Source organism: Chrysochloris asiatica, unplaced genomic scaffold (genome assembly GCF_000296735.1).
Source record: "Chrysochloris asiatica unplaced genomic scaffold, ChrAsi1.0 scaffold00070, whole genome shotgun sequence".
NCBI classification, from domain to species: Eukaryota; Metazoa; Chordata; class Mammalia; order Afrosoricida; family Chrysochloridae; genus Chrysochloris; species Chrysochloris asiatica.
This window is the reverse complement of record NW_006408588.1, coordinates 2,784,328-2,791,746: the sequence shown is the minus strand read 5'-3', so window position 1 is coordinate 2,791,746 and position 7,419 is coordinate 2,784,328. Positions and strand designations below refer to the sequence as shown.

At 36.6% G+C, this 7,419-nt stretch overlaps 1 pseudogene; it reads right to left on the bottom strand.

Moving 5' to 3' along the window:
• Positions 1-6,438, bottom strand: part of LOC102829590 — a 19,746-nt pseudogene extending 13,308 nt beyond the window's left edge.
• Positions 6,439-7,419: the final 981 nt, after the last annotated feature.

Below are 7,419 nucleotides of genomic sequence, written 5' to 3'. Positions count from 1 at the left end.
TGCATGGAGGGGATTGTGATCATTGCAAAGAAACAAAATACAATAGGATGAATGTAAAACTGATGTTCTCCCATGTAAACCCACATAATTCACAATAAAAATTAAAAAAAAAAAGTCAACACAGAGTTGTTATGAGTTGTTACCTGCTCAAAGGCACTTAACAACAACAAATGCTTTCACAAAAATACACACACACACAATATTTGATGGGAGTCTTGGTGTAGCCCTGTGGGTTAATGTACTGGACTACAAAGTCAATTTGAACTGCAAACTTGGCAGTTCAAGCTCACCAGCAGCTCCTCAGAAACTCTGTACAGGATAGCTATAGAGGGGAAATGGGAGAATTACTAACTAGATGGTTGAAACATTGGAGAAAAAGAAGATAAACAAATAAATAACTAAATAACTAAATAAACCAGTGTTGGTTGTATATGGAATTTTACCAGTCTTTAAAATAAGAGAGAGAGAGAGAGAGAGAGAGAGAGAGAGAGAGAGAGAGAGAAAGAGAGAGAGAGAGGGATTTGCATTATATTTATAGTCAGACCATTTTTCAAATTGCAGGGATGATGGGGAAAAAATGCATTCCTTTGTCAACAATGTAGATATATTCTTTAGCTCTGAATTATTTGCATATTCTACATTGTCATACGAGCAATATTAGTAGTTATGTAATTATGAGACTACTGAGATTATAAAAAACATCATGAATTATTCTTTTATAAAATTTTTTGAAGCATATTTAAAAATGTTATTTAATACAAATGACAAAAATGGTGAGTATTTAAATAATGAGACATAATATCTATAGTGGCTATTGAATTCAGGAAGACATTTATCCTTTGAATTCCTGAATGAGTTATTGTTAGATACAATAAATCATAAGTTTGCTGGTTATCCATCAGGATAAACTTATTTTAAATAGTGTTCTTTAAAGATTATTAAAATCCATACACTACTAACAAAACATTTGTATCATATTATACAGATTATCCCTGTGTGGTATATATATTATTATAATATGAAATAACATAAATTATTGTATACATTATTATAATGCACATAAAATAATATAAAACATAGTGTATTATTTTACACAGAATGTCTCTGCATCATATGATTTCCAATAATTTTTAAATATGCATATAATTTGTATTTTTATAAGCTTTATGGAGCTTTCGTCATCACTTTTACTGAAACTTTCAGCCATTATACATTATCCTTGCAACAAGTAAATTCCTGTATCTCCCATAACTTAAAGTATTTATTCTTAATTATTCTGTTACTGTTTTAGTAGATGCCTTAGAGTCAACACCAAACTCATACAGAACAGAATGAAACACTGTCCAACCCTGCTCCAGCCTCACCATTGTAGCTATGTTTAAGTTGAGTGTTACAGTCAATGCATCAATCCATCTGGTGAAGGTCTTCTTCTTTTAAACTCTAGTTTACTATGATGTTCTTCTCCAGGGACTGGTCCTACCTAATAACATATCCAAATTATATGAGATGAAGTCTTTCTATTTTTATGTCTCAGTAACATTGTGAATGCACATCTTCATGACAGATTTGGTCATATAATTTCTGACTGATGTTTCTATGGGTATCGACAGTGGATCCAAGTGAAATGAAATCTTTGGTAACTCAGATCTTTTCTCCATTTATCATAATGTTGCTTTTTTTTGTCTTTTTGTAAAAATTTATGCTTTCTCTATGTTGAAACATAATACATACTGAAGGGTGTATTGTTTGATCTTCCTCAGTAAATGCTAGCGTTCGGCAAGCAAGTTTGTGTCATCTGCGTATCATAAGTTTTTAATGACTTGTCCTTGAATCCGGATGCCATATTATACTTCACATAGTCCATTTACTGAGGTTATCTGCTCAGCATACAGATTGAACAAATGAGTAGAACTGTAAAACCTTGAGGTGTACCTTTTTTAAAAAATTTATTTTAAACCACCCAGTTCTGTTGAATGAATGCCTCTTGATCTATGTATGCTTACCCATGAGTTCAATTAAGTATGATGGAATTCCATATTTTACAACATGATCCATATTTTGATATGATCCATGCAATAAAATGCCTTTGCAAAGCCAATTAAATACAGGTAACTATATTTTTTGGTATTTTCTGCTTTCAGCCAAGATCCCTCTATCATTAGCAACTATATTCCACATTTCATGTATTCCTGTGAATTTGGCTTTAATTCTGGGAAGTTCCTTACCAATGTTCTAATGCAACCACTTAAAAAATCATATTTAGTAATGCAGTGATAAAAGAGCTGAACAGAAAACTTCAAAGGACAAATAGAGAAGATTAAGTCAAGGATTATAATGAATTATTCAAATAGTTGGAGATAGAAAAGGGATGAATACATTTCACTTTTCTCAAACTGAAAGAATTAAAGAAAAAATTCAAGCCTTGACATTCAATATTGAAGTATTCTATAGTAAAATAATAAATGATCCAGAAACTGTCAAAAGAAGATAGAATGAATATACATAGTCACTGTACCATAAGGAAATGGCTGATGTTCAACCATTGTAAGAGGTAGCATATAATCAAGGGCCAATGGTACTGAAGGAAGAAATCCAAGATGCACTGAAGATACTGACAAAAAACAAAGTTCCATGAATTGATGAAACACAAATTTAAATCTTTCAATAAACTGATATAGCACTGAAGGCACTCACATATCTATGCTAAGAAATTTGGAAGACAGCTACCTTACCAATTGATTGGAATAGATCCATATTTGTGCCCATTCCAACATAAGACAATATCACTAATGTCACATTCGATTAAAATTTTGTAAATGTAATTTTAGAATGTCTGCAACAGCACATTAGCTAGGAACTCCTGGAGGTTTAAGCCAGATTTAGATGAGGATGTGGAATGAGGGATGTCATTTCTGACGTCAGATGCATTTTGGCTAAACGACGAGAATACTAGAAAGATGTTTGTGGGTACTTTATTGGCAATGCAAAGTCTTTCAACTGTGTGGATCATGACAAGCTGTGGATAACATTGTGAAGAATGAATATTCCAGAACACTTAATGGTGCTTATGTGAAACCTTTATATAGACAAGTAGATAGACATTCTAGCAGACAAAAGAGATGCTGGATGGTTTAAAATCGTGAAAGATGTGGACCAGGGTTGCATTCTTTCATCATAATTATTTCATCTGTATTCTGAAGATATATTCAAGGTTGTACTTTGTTTCAATTTCCTTCAGCTTTCACTTGAGTTATTTATAAGCAATTGATGATCTGTTCCACAGACAGCCTATGACCTTATTCTGACAGATGATTCTGAGCTTCTCCATCATCTCTTCCAACAGATGTAATCAATGTGATTCCTGCGTATTGCAACCTGGTGAAGTTCACACACATAGTCATAATTGATGTTGCTGAAATATATACTTACAATTAATATGCTGGTCTTATAAAACTCTATCATGCAGTCTCCAGCACTGTTTTTTATTACAAAGACCATAATATTTTCCAACTTCGTTATATGCTCCCGTGTTGTTGTTGTTGTGTCATTGAGTAGGTTTAGTCTCATGTTGTCATTTTTAGGTACCATTGAGTCGGTACTGACTTATAGCAACTTTATGCACAGCAGAATGAAACACTGTCTAATCCTGGACCAACCTCACTACTGTTGCCACGCTTGAGTCTATCAATGCTGCCACTTGGCCAGTCCACCTCGTTGGGGTTTTTCCTCTGGCCCTCCACCTTACCGGTCCCTCCTGACAATATGTCCAAAGTATAAGAGACAAAGTTTGGCCATCCTGGCCTCCAAGGAGCATTCTGGCTGCACTTCTTCCAAAACAGATCTATTGGTTCTTTTGGCAGCCCATGGCACTTTCTGTATTCTCCTCCAACACCATAAGTCAAAAGCATCAATTCTTCTACGGTCTTCCTAATTCATTGTCCAGTTTTTGCATGCATATGAGGTTATTAAAAACACCATGGCTTGGGTCAGGTGCACCTTTGACCTCAAGCTGATATCTTTGCTCTTCAACACTTTAAAAAGATCTTGTGTAGCAGATTTGCTTAATGCAATACATTGTCTGATCTCTTGACTGCTGCTTCTGTGAGTGTTGACAGTTGATCCAAGAAGAATGAAGTCCTTGACAACTTCAATCTTTTCTCCATTGATAAGAATGTTGTTTATTGGTCCAGTGGTGAGGATTTTTGTTTTCTTTATATTGAGATGTAATCCATACCAAATTAGTCTCATAGCGATCCTAAAAAGTGTTTCCAAGGAGCAGCTGGTGAGTTTGAACCACCAAATTTTTGGTTCAAACTGACCTTATGGTTCAATGCTTATCCTACAACACCAAAGCAGGACTCCATAGGCTCCTATATATCCTAAAATTTATGAAGATATAAAAACTGTTACTGTATTCTATGATGTAGATCTGTAACAGAGCAGATGGAGGATAAGGGAAGGAATAAAGTGAATAGAGGTAAATACTGTTAACTGATGGTGCATGGAGTGGAATACAATCATTATAATGACATCAAGTGTATAATTTTTTGAATATTGAGCTGATGATATATTTTATAAACCTTTACTCAGTTTACACACACACAAAAGTAAAAATTAAAAGCTATTTCTGAGAGAGTTTAGTGCTAAAAGGAGACTTTTCTTTCCTCCCCTCTCTGTTTTGTATACAGATAAAAGAACATAATTCATATATATTGCTGTTACTGTTAAGTGCTGCCAAGTTCATTCTGACTTATAGTCACCCTGTGGAGGGTTTCTCAAGAGTACCTGGTGTGTGTGAACCACACAACCTACAGTTCACATTGAACTTGTAGTCCAGTGCTTATGCTACAGTGCCAAACCAGGACTCCTAACACATATCTACATATTTAAGCAATATGTTAATTATGATAACTAAGGATTGCTGGTATGGGATGGACATTTATAGTAATTAAATATACATGTAATTGGTTAAATAATGTTAATATTTCCACCTTTCATGTTAAACATGTTATAATGTTCTAAGAAGCTGACCCACAGGAGGAGTTAGCTTGGTTTTCGATTAAATTGATCTTGTTAAGGAGTCATGATCGAGGAGGGCAAGAATATGGAGTTTTCAATACTTTTTTCCAGAACTTTGTGATAAATTGACACTTGCTTTTATACCCCAGGAGTCTTGGTGTGGCACTGTGGGTTAATGCACCAGACTGCAAAGCCGTTTGAACTGCAAGGTCAGTGGTTCAAGCTCACCATCTGCTCCTCGGAAACACTATACAGGGTCGCTATGGGTTGGAACTGACTCGATGACACTTAACAACTTCTACCCCAACTAATTTTTTTCCCCCATGCCAAACTCTATCCAGCTTTTTAAAGATACTTTTCATAAACAATCATGGTATTCAGGCAGGACATGGGTAGACAATTGTTAACAGTATACAGCAACTTTCAAACTCCCTTCTTCGATGGACTACTAAAATCAGAAAGCCACTATAAAACCCAATGAAGTCTTAATCTGATGGTCTGAACAGGGAAAGGTTAGAGTGAGGGTTGACATTTCACATTTAGAGTGAGGTTTAACAACTTTTCACAAGCCAACCCTGACTTTCAGAAAATGAAATGAAAAAGGCAGAATGACCAATCTGAAGACCCACAATCTAAACAAAGGGACCCCTGCTCTTTTGAGGGGTGGTCCTGAGTTAGCACCACTGGAAAATCCAGGTTCCCTGACACATGAATAACCAGTTTTCTGAGGTCAGGTCCCAACAGGTCTCTGGGTTTATGGGAGTCAAGTCTATGCTGAAGGCAGAGAGGAAGAAGAGGATATGAAGATGTAAAAACAAATTGTACTTTTCCCACACCACATGGCATTTGTGCGCCAAGGTGGTTAATGTGTGTTAATGTCAGGGAATCCCTCCTCCTGGGCACCAAGAAGGAGTCTCTCAAAACTAGATGGGAAAGGTGTTTGCTTCCACATCAATCCAGCTTTGGAGACACTGTATTAGTGACATTTGCCCCTTTCCCCAAAAACAAGGAAGTGTTTTGTGTGCTAACAACATAGCTTAAAAAAAAGTAAAACAAAAGTCTGCAGTTTTATAAAACTTGATAAAAAAATAGTATTTCAAACTGTACAGTCACCAGAAGTACACAGTTATCAAAAATGCACACACTTCGCTTGGCATCCCCAGCACCTTCAGCTTTCTGTGCCTGGTCTGTTTTGGCATCTCCATTTTCTGCAGGGTTATTTCCAGCCTTGCCAGCATCAGTTTTCCCCTTTTCCCATTTGGGTACCTTCTCTCCCTTCTTTGCAGGGGTCTTTTTAGGTTTAGGCTATGGCTTTGGAGGAGCAGGTTTAACAGATAAACTTGTGGATCTCCTCTGACGTTTATCCTTCACCTTGGCTTTATCTCCCTTAGCATCCCCTTCAGCCTTTCTCTTGGGCATGGTGGGTTTGGCGGTGGGATGCAGGCAGGCATTGAACACGGTGATGCAGCTACGCACAGGCTTTGGTAGATCCGGGGGTTGTTCATACCTCTTCTTCACACTGCTCCCACCGCAGCAATTTTTGAAGGAAAATACACATACACACACATACAATCATATACAGCAACGACAACTTCTGAAACAGCTGAAAAAATACCCATCATCATTCCAACTGGATTATGGGATATATGATTGAAAATAATTAATAGTTAAATTTAAATTAGCTATTCAATCAGTACAACTGCTGCCAATTATGCTTTGATAATGAAATAAACAGAAATTACAAGAGTGAGTGGGGGACAGGGATAGAAGAGATATTTTCGAAAGATGGAAATAAGAGGAAGTAGAATTTATAGCCTTTGCTTACTTTCACAATTTTAGCAACGACTAGTCCTGAGTCCTGGTGTGGCATTATAAGATAAGCAATCAACCTCAAGGTCGATTTGAACTGCCAGGTTGGCAGTTCAAATTCTCCAGCTACTCCTCGGAAATCTTGCACAGGATTGCTATGTGTCAGAACCAACTCAATCGCAACCAACTTAACAACAATGACAACAGATCTGCTGGGAGTCCAGGTACGGTGCTATAGGATGAACACTGGGTTGTGTACCACAAGGTCAACAGTTCAAATGCACCAGTTCTTCCTTGGAAACCCTATACAGAGTTGCTAAGAGTCTGAATCCACTTGAAGTACTTAATAACAGTCCTGCTTAGGAAGCACATAGCTCTGTAGGATAAGTACTGGACCATGAACCATATAGGTCAGCAGTAAAAGATCGCCAGTCACTCCGCAAGAGAAAAATGAGGTTTTCTGCTCTGCAAAGATTTACAGCCTCATAAATTCTCTACAAGATTGCTAGGAGTCTGATCTGACTTGACAGAACTTGACAACAACAGCCTTGCTTATCTACAAATGCTAATGTATGCATTGAAGTTACCTTT